Source organism: Gasterosteus aculeatus, chromosome 6 (genome assembly GCF_964276395.1).
Source record: "Gasterosteus aculeatus chromosome 6, fGasAcu3.hap1.1, whole genome shotgun sequence".
NCBI classification, from domain to species: Eukaryota; Metazoa; Chordata; class Actinopteri; order Perciformes; family Gasterosteidae; genus Gasterosteus; species Gasterosteus aculeatus.
Genome location: NC_135693.1, coordinates 142,501 through 152,500, shown reverse-complemented (window position 1 = coordinate 152,500; position 10,000 = coordinate 142,501).

Genomic DNA, 10,000 nt, shown 5'->3' with positions numbered 1-10,000 from the left:
TGAACACTTGTGAAATTGGGGATGGTGTGTTGGGGCAGGGGGGGTCTGGTAGAAGGCCCCCCCAGGAATAGTGTCTCTTTCCCGGGCAGGAGTCCGGCTTAGTTCAGGGGAGTCTGATAAAGAGTCCCCCCAGGAATAGTGTCTGTTTCCCGGGGAGCAGTCGTGGGGGGGAAGGTTCCCTCTGTCTCCCTCCGGTGGGAGAGGTCGGTATTGCAGGTGTGGGTGTTTGAAACGGACAAGTTGTGACTGAATATGCTATGTGAACACTTGTGAAATTGGGGATGGTGTGTTGGGGCAGGGGGGGTCTGGTAGAAGGCCCCCCCAGGAATAGTGTCTCTTTCCCGGGCAGCAGTCCCTTTTAGTTAAGGGGAGTCTGATAAAGAGTCCCCCCAGGAATAGTGTCTCTCACCCGGGCAGCAGTCAGGGTGGAAGGCGCCCTCTGTCTCCCTCCGGTGGGAGAGGTCGGTATTGCAGGTGTGGTGTGCGGCATGGAGCGGAACCCGGGCTCTGGCGTCCTTTTCCGGGTTCAATTCGGCCGTTGTGGGCCTCTGGAGGTGTTTGGGTCCGAGTTCCGGGCTCTGGGGGTGTTTGGTAAAGAGATCCGGGTTCTGGCGTCTTTTTCCGGGTCCAATTCGGCCGTTGTGGGCCTCTGGAGGTGTTTGGGTCCGAGTTCCGGGCTCTGGGGGTGTCTGGCAAAGAGATCCGGGTTCTGGCGTCTTTTTCCGGGTTCAATTCGGCCGTTGTGGGCCTCTGGAGGTGTTTGGGTCCGAGTTCCGGGCTCTGGGGGTGTCTGGCAAAGAGATCCGGGTTCTGGCGTCTTTTTCCGGGTTCGATTCGGCCGTTGTGGGCCTCTGGAGGTGTTTGTGGAGCTCATCCGGGCTCTGGGGGTGTCTGGTAAAGAGATCCGGGTTCTGGCGTCTTTTTCCGGGTCCAATTCGGCCGTTGTGGGCCTCTGGAGGTGTTTGGGTCCGAGTTCCGGGCTCTGGGGGTGTCTGGTAAAGAGACCCGGGTTCTGGCGTCTTTTTCCGGGTTCAATTCAGCCGTTGTGGGCCTCTGGAGGTGTTTGGGTCCGAGTTCCGGGCTCTGGGGGTGTCTGGCAAAGAGATCCGGGTTCTGGCGTCTTTTTCCGGGTTCAATTCGGCCGTTGTGGGCCTCTGGAGGTGTTTGGGTCCGAGTTCCGGGCTCTGGGGGTGTCTGGTAAAGAGATCCGGGTTCTGGCGTCTTTTTCCGGGTCCAATTCGGCCGTTGTGGGCCTCTGGAGGTGTTTGTGGAGCTCATCCGGGCTCTGGGGGTGTCTGGTAAAGAGATCCGGGTTCTGGCGTCTTTTTCCGGGTCCAATTCGGCCGTTGTGGGCCTCTGGAGGTGTTTGTGGAGCTCATCCGGGCTCTGGGGGTGTCTGGTAAAGAGATCCGGGTTCTGGCGTCTTTTTCCGGGTCCAATTCGGCCGTTGTGGGCCTCTGGAGGTGTTTGTGGAGCTCATCCGGGCTCTGGGGGTGTCTGGTAAAGAGATCCGGGTTCTGGCGTCTTTTTCCGGGTCCAATTCGGCCGTTGTGGGCCTCTGGAGGTGTTTGTGGAGCTCATCCGGGCTCTGGGGGTGTCTGGTAAAGAGATCCGGGTTCTGGCGTCTTTTTCCGGGTCCAATTCGGCCGTTGTGGGCCTCTGGAGGTGTTTGTGGAGCTCATCCGGGCTCTGGGGGTGTCTGGTAAAGAGATCCGGGTTCTGGCGTCTTTTTCCGGGTCCAATTCGGCCGTTGTGGGCCTCTGGAGGTGTTTGTGGAGCTCATCCGGGCTCTGGGGGTGTCTGGTAAAGAGATCCGGGTTCTGGCGTCTTTTTCCGGGTCCAATTCGGCCGTTGTGGGCCTCTGGAGGTGTTTGTGGAGCTCATCCGGGCTCTGGGGGTGTCTGGTAAAGAGATCCGGGTTCTGGCGTCTTTTTCCGGGTCCAATTCGGCCGTTGTGGGCCTCTGGAGGTGTTTGTGGAGCTCATCCGGGCTCTGGGGGTGTCTGGTAAAGAGATCCGGGTTCTGGCGTCTTTTTCCGGGTCCAATTCGGCCGTTGTGGGCCTCTGGAGGTGTTTGTGGAGCTCATCCGGGCTCTGGGGGTGTCTGGTAAAGAGATCCGGGTTCTGGCGTCTTTTTCCGGGTCCAATTCGGCCGTTGTGGGCCTCTGGAGGTGTTTGTGGAGCTCATCCGGGCTCTGGGGGTGTCTGGTAAAGAGATCCGGGTTCTGGCGTCTTTTTCCGGGTCCAATTCGGCCGTTGTGGGCCTCTGGAGGTGTTTGTGGAGCTCATCCGGGCTCTGGGGGTGTCTGGTAAAGAGATCCGGGTTCTGGCGTCTTTTTCCGGGTCCAATTCGGCCGTTGTGGGCCTCTGGAGGTGTTTGTGGAGCTCATCCGGGCTCTGGGGGTGTCTGGTAAAGAGATCCGGGTTCTGGCGTCTTTTTCCGGGTCCAATTCGGCCGTTGTGGGCCTCTGGAGGTGTTTGTGGAGCTCATCCGGGCTCTGGGGGTGTCTGGTAAAGAGATCCGGGTTCTGGCGTCTTTTTCCGGGTCCAATTCGGCCGTTGTGGGCCTCTGGAGGTGTTTGTGGAGCTCATCCGGGCTCTGGGGGTGTCTGGTAAAGAGATCCGGGTTCTGGCGTCTTTTTCCGGGTTCAATTCGGCCGTTGTGGGCCTCTGGAGGTGTTTGGGTCCGAGTTCCGGGCTCTGGGGGTGTCTGGTAAAGAGATCCGGGTTCTGGTGTCTTTTTCCGGGTTTAATTCGGCCGTTGTGGGCCTCTGGAGGTGTTTGGGTCCGAGTTCCGGGCTCTGGGGGTGTCTGGTAAAGAGATCCGGGTTCTGGCGTCTTTTTCCGGGTCCAATTCGGCCGTTGTGGGCCTCTGGAGGTGTTTGGGTCCGAGTTCCGGGCTCTGGGGGTGTCTGGTAAAGAGATCCGGGTTCTGGCGTCTTTTTCCGGGTTCGATTCGGCCGTTGTGGGCCTCTGGAGGTGTTTGGGTCCGAGTTCCGGGCTCTGGGGGTGTCTGGTAAAGAGATCCGGGTTCTGGCGTCTTTTTCCGGGTTCGATTCGGCCGTTGTGGGCCTCTGGAGGTGTTTGGGTCCGAGTTCCGGGCTCTGGGGGTGTCTGGTAAAGAGATCCGGGTTCTGGTGTCTTTTTCCTGGCTTAATTCGGCCGTTGTGGGCCCCTGGAGGTGTTTGCGGACCTCCGCGGGTGAAATAATGGAAAAAAAAAAAAGTTAAAGTTTCCAGTCGGGACTATGTGGAGCGAAAAAAACCCGGACTTTTTTGGCTCCGTCAGAAACTAAGTAAAAGTCGGAATATGTGAAGGAAAGCCCAGAAAATGCCTGGGCTTTTTTAGATCGCTTCGATAAATTTTTTTTTAGCTCACATCACTGGGCCACCAGGTCGCAGATTTCAGAAACCTGGTTTTCGGAAACAGAGATCTCCAGGACAGGGCCCCGAGCTTCGGGGGGAGCGTTCCCCAGCTGGACCTAAGCATAGTGGGCCAGGCCCCGGGCGGAAAGACGCTCCTGGAGCCGAGATACAGGGGTGGCCCCCCGCGCGACTTACCCGATTTCGGAGCACTATTTTCGGACAGTGATGGCAGAGCAGTGGGTGTACCGCATGGAGGAAAATAACAGCTCCAGAGAGCGGCAGAGACCAGACCATGACCCAGAACGGCACACTGTTCCCGGACAGTGATGGCAGACCAGCAGGTGTACCCCATGGATGAATAAAGAGTTCCAGAGAGCGGCAGAGACCAGACCAAGTCCCAGAACGACACACTATTCCCGGACAGTGATGGCAGACCAGCAGGTGCAGTGGATGGATGAATAAAGAGCTCCAGAGAGCGGCAGAGACCAGACCATGACCCAGAACGGCACACTGTTCCCGGACAGTGATGGCAGACCAGCAGGTGTACCGCATGGAAGAATACAGAGTTCCAGAGAGCGGCAGAGACCAGACCATGACCCAGAACGGCACACTGTTCCCGGACAGTGATGGCAGACCAGCAGGTGTACCGCATGGATGAAAATAACAGCTCCAGAGAGCGGCAGAACCCAGACCATGACCCAGAACGGCACACTGTTCCCGGACAGTGATGGCAGACCAGCAGGTGTACCCCATGGATGAATAAAGAGTTCCAGAGAGTTCCAGAGAGCGGCAGAGACCAGACCATGACCCAGAACGGCACACTATTCCCGGACAGTGATGGCAGAACAGCAGGTGTACCGCATGGATGAATAAAGAGCTCCAGAGAGCGGCAGAGACCAGACCAAGTCCCAGAACGACACACTATTCCCGGACAGTGATGGCAGACCAGCAGGTGTACCCCATGGATGAATACAGAGTTCCAGAGAGCGGCAGAGACCAGACCATGACCCAGAACGGTACACTATTCCCGGACAGTGATGGCAGACCAGCAGGTGTACATGATGGATGAATACAGAGTTCCAGAGAGCGTGATATCCCAGACCATGACCCAGAACGGCACACTGTTCCCGGACACTGATGGCAGAACAGCAGGTGTACCGCATGGATGAATAAAGAGTTCCAGAGAGCGGCAGAGACCAGACCATGACCCAGAACGACACACTATTCCCGGACAGTGATGGCAGACCAGCAGGTGTACCCCATGGATGAATAAAGAGTTCCAGAGAGCGGCGGAACCCAGACCATGACCCAGAACGGCACACTGTTCCCGGACAGTGATGGCAGACCAGCAGGTGTACCGCATGGATGAATAAAGAGCTCCAGAGAGCGGCAGAGACCAGACCAAGTCCCAGAACGACACACTATTCCCGGACAGTGATGGCAGAACAGCAGGTGCAGTGGATGGATGAATAAAGAGCTCCAGAGAGCGGCAGAACCCAGACCAAGTCCCAGAAAGACACACTATTCCCGGACAGTGATGGCAGAACAGCAGGTGTACCGCATGGATGAATACAGAGCTCCAGAGAGCGGCAGAGACCAGACCAAGTCCCAGAACGACACACTATTCCCGGACAGTGATGGCAGAACAGCAGGTGTACCGCATGGATGAATACAGAGCTCCAGAGAGCGGCAGAGACCAGACCAAGTCCCAGAACGACACACTATTCCCGGACAGTGATGGCAGAACAGCAGGTGTACCGCATGGATGAATAAAGAGTTCCAGAGAGCGGCAGAGACCAGACCAAGTCCCAGAACGGCACACTGTTCCCGGACAGTGATGGCAGACCAGCAGGTGTACCCCATGGATGAATAAAGAGTTCCAGAGAGCGGCAGAGACCAGACCAAGTCCCAGAAAGACACACTATTCCCGGACAGTGATGGCAGAACAGCAGGTGTACCGCATGGATGAATAAAGAGCTCCAGAGAGCGGCAGAGACCAGACCAAGTCCCAGAACGACACACTATTCCCGGACAGTGATGGCAGACCAGCAGGTGTACCCCATGGATGAATAAAGAGTTCCAGAGAGTTCCAGAGAGCGGCAGAACCCAGACCATGACCCAGAACGGCACACTGTTCCCGGACAGTGATGGCAGACCAGCAGGTGTACCCCATGGATGAATAAAGAGTTCCAGAGAGTTCCAGAGAGTGGCAGAACCCAGACCATGACCCAGAACGGCACACTGTTCCCGGACAGTGATGGCAGACCAGCAGGTGTACCCCATGGATGAATACAGAGTTCCAGAGAGCGGCAGAGACCAGACCATGACCCAGAACGGCACACTATTCCCGGACAGTGATGGCAGAACAGCAGGTGCAGTGGATGGATGAATAAAGAGCTCCAGAGAGCGGCAGAACCCAGACCAAGTCCCAGAACGACACACTGTTCCCGGACAGTGATGGCAGACCAGCAGGTGTACCGCATGGATGAATAAAGAGCTCCAGAGAGCGGGAGATCCCGGCCGATGTCCGATGACGAAGCACTGCATGGGACACTTTGAAGGAAGGGTCGGTCTCCTGGATGAAAAGAACTTTAATTTTCTGACTTAAAATACGGAGTTAAAGTTTCCAGTCGGGACGATAAGGAGGGCAAAAAAACCCGGACTTTTTTGGCTCCGTCAGAAACTAAGTAAAAGTCGGACTATGTGAAGGAAAGCTCAGAAAATGCCTGGAGAATTTTGAGCGGACCGGAAAAAAAAAGTTCCAGCCGACATCACTGGGCCACCAGGTCGCAGATTCCTGAAACCCGGTTTTTAGAAACATAGGCCTCCAGTCGTGAAGACCGACGTTTGTGCGGTTCGGATCCGACTCAGACCTCAGTATTTTCGGACACCCTCGGACAGTGGCGGGGGTGGAAGAACCGGAGCCTCATGCAGAACTGGCTGTCGGGGAGCAAGCGGACGCTACCCCGGCAGGAGGCATCATTCCGGGCACTGTGGCTGATCGGTAGCTTTCGTGGATGGATGACTGAGCGAACGAACGAGATGACGGCGGTGCGTCCTGGCTGATGTCCCAGTACGGGGCACTATTCTCGGATGCTGATGGCAGAACAGCAGGTGCAGTGGACGGATGAACACACAGTTCCAGACAGCGTGATATCCCAGACCATGTCCCACAACGGCCCACTATTCTCGGATGCTGATGTCATAACAGCAGGTGTAACGCATGGATGAATACAGAGTTCCAGAGAGCGGCAGAGACCAGACCATGTCCCAGAACGGGACACTATTCTCGGATGCTGATGTCAGAACAGCAGGTGTAACGCATGGATGAATACAGAGTTCCAGAGAGCGGCAGAGACCAGACCATGTCCCAGAACGGCGCACTATTCTCGGATGCTGATGTCAGAACAGCAGGTGCAGCGGACGGACTAATACACAGTTCCAGAGAGCGGTATTTCACGACAGATATCCGATGATGAAGCGCTATTGTCGGACACTGATGGCAGAACAGCAGGTGCACTGGATGAAGGAAATTAACAGAACATAGTTCCAGAGAGCGGGATATCCCAGACCAAGTCCCAGAACGGCGCGCTATTGTCGGACACTGATGGCAGAACAGCAGGTGCACTGGATGAAGGAAATAAACAGAACATAGTTCCAGAGAGCGGGATATCCCAGACCAAGTCCCAGAACGGCCCACTATTCCCGGACACTCATCTACTTAAAATCTCCCTGATTACCTGCCAGAACAGAGCAGATCCAGAGAGCGGTATTTCACGGCAGTTATCCGATGATGAAGCGCTGTTGTCGGACACTGATGGCAGAACAGCAGGTGCAGTGGATGAAGGAAATAATCAGAACATAGTTCCAGAGAGCGGGATATGCGAGACCATGTCCCAGTACGGGACACTAGTCTCGGATGCTGATGTCAGAACAGCAGGTGCAGTGGATGGATGAAATAAACAGTTCCAGAGAGCGTGAGATCCCGGCTGATATCCGATGAAGAAGCACTGTTCACGGACACTGATGGCAGAACAGCAGGTGCAGCGGATGGATGAATACACAGTTCCAGACAGCGGGAGATCCCTGACCATGTCCCAGTACGGGACACTATTCTCGGATGCTGATGTCAGAACAGCAGGTGCAGTGGACGGATGAATACGAAGTTCCATGGAGCGGGAGATCCCAGACCATGTCCCAGTACGGGACACTATTCTCGGATGCTGATGTCAGAACAGCAGGTGCAGTGGATGAAGGAAATAATCAGAACACAGTTCCATGGAGCGGGAGATCCCAGACCATGTCCCAGTACGGGACACTATTCTCGGATGCTGATGTCAGAACAGCAGGTGCAGTGGATGGATGAATTAAACAGTTCCAGAGAGCGTGAGATCCCGGCTGATATCCGATGAAGAAGCGCTATTGTCGGACACTGATGGCAGAACAGCAGGTGCAGCGGATGGATGAAATAAACAGTTCCATGGAGCGGTATTTCCCGACAGATATCCGACGACGAAGGACCATTTGGGACACTTTGAAGGAAGGGTCGGTCTCCTGGATGAAAAAGACTTTAATTTTCTGACTTAAAAAAAAGGTTAAAGTTTCCAGTCGGGACGATAAGGAGGGCAAAAAAACCCGGACTTTTTTGGCTCCGTCAGAAACTAAGTAAAAGTCGGAATATGTGAAGGAAAGCTCAGAAAATGCCTGGGCTTTTTTAGATCGCTTCGATAAATTTTTTTTTAGCTCACATCACTGGGCCACCAGGTCGCAGATTTCAGAAACCTGGTTTTCGGAAACAGAGATCTCCAGGACAGGGCCCCGAGCTTCGGGGGGAGCGTTCCCCAGCTGGACCTAAGCATAGTGGGCCAGGCCCCGGGCGGAAAGAGGCTCCTGGAGCCGAGATACAGGGGTGGCTCCCCGCGCGACTTACCCGATTTCGGAGCACTATTTTCGGACAGTGATGGCAGAGCAGTGGGTGTACTGGATGGAGGAAAATAACAGCTCCAGAGAGCGGCAGAGACCAGACCATGACCCAGAACGGCACACTGTTCCCGGACAGTGATGGCAGACCAGCAGGTGTACCCCATGGATGAATAAAGAGTTCCAGAGAGCGGCAGAGACCAGACCAAGTCCCAGAACGACACACTATTCCCGGACAGTGATGGCAGACCAGCAGGTGCAGTGGATGGATGAATAAAGAGCTCCAGAGAGCGGCAGAGACCAGACCAAGTCCCAGAACGACACACTATTCCCGGACAGTGATGGCAGAACAGCAGGTGTACCGCATGGATGAATACAGAGTTCCAGAGAGCGGCAGAACCCAGACCATGACCCAGAACGGCACACTGTTCCCGGACAGTGATGGCAGACCAGCAGGTGTACCCCATGGATGAATACAGAGTTCCAGAGAGCGGCAGAGACCAGACCAAGTCCCAGAACGACACACTATTCCCGGACAGTGATGGCAGAACAGCAGGTGTACCGCATGGATGAATACAGAGCTCCAGAGAGCGGCAGAGACCAGACCAAGTCCCAGAACGACACACTATTCCCGGACAGTGATGGCAGACCAGCAGGTGTACCCCATGGATGAATAAAGAGTTCCAGAGAGCGGCAGAACCCAGACCATGACCCAGAACGGCACACTGTTCCCGGACAGTGATGGCAGACCAGCAGGTGTACCCCATGGATGAATACAGAGTTCCAGAGAGCGGCAGAGACCAGACCAAGTCCCAGAACGACACACTATTCCCGGACAGTGATGGCAGAACAGCAGGTGTACCCCATGGATGAATAAACAGCTCCAGAGAGCGGCAGAGACCAGACCAAGTCCCAGAACGACACACTATTCCCGGACAGTGATGGCAGAACAGCAGGTGTACCGCATGGATGAATACAGAGCTCCAGAGAGCGGCAGAGACCAGACCAAGTCCCAGAACGACACACTATTCCCGGACAGTGATGGCAGAACGGCAGGTGTACCGCATGGATGAATAAAGAGTTCCAGAGAGCGTGATATCCCAGACCATGACCCAGAACGACACACTATTCCCGGACAGTGATGGCAGAACAGCAGGTGTACCGCATGGATGAATAAAGAGTTCCAGAGAGCGGCAGAGACCAGACCAAGTCCCAGAACGGTACACTATTCCCGAACAGTGATGGCAGAACAGCAGGTGCAGTGGATGGATGAATAAAGAGCTCCAGAGAGCGGCAGAGACCAGACCAAGTCCCAGAGCGGTACACTATTCCCGGACAGTGATGGCAGACCAGCAGGTGTACATGATGGATGAATAAAGAGTTCCAGAGAGCGGCAGAGACCAGACCAAGTCCCAGAACGACACACTATTCCCGGACAGTGATGGCAGACCAGCAGGTGCAGTGGATGAAGGAAATAAACAGAACATAGTTCCAGAGAGCGGGATATGCCAGACCATGTCCCAGTACGGGACACTATTCTCGGATGCTGATGTCAGAACAGCAGGTGCAGTGGATGAAGGAAATAATCAGAACATAGTTCCAGAGAGCGGGATATGCCAGACCATGTCCCAGTACGGGACACTATTCTCGGATGCTGATGTCAGAACAGCAGGTGCAGTGGATGGATGAATTAAACAGTTCCAGAGAGCGTGAGAT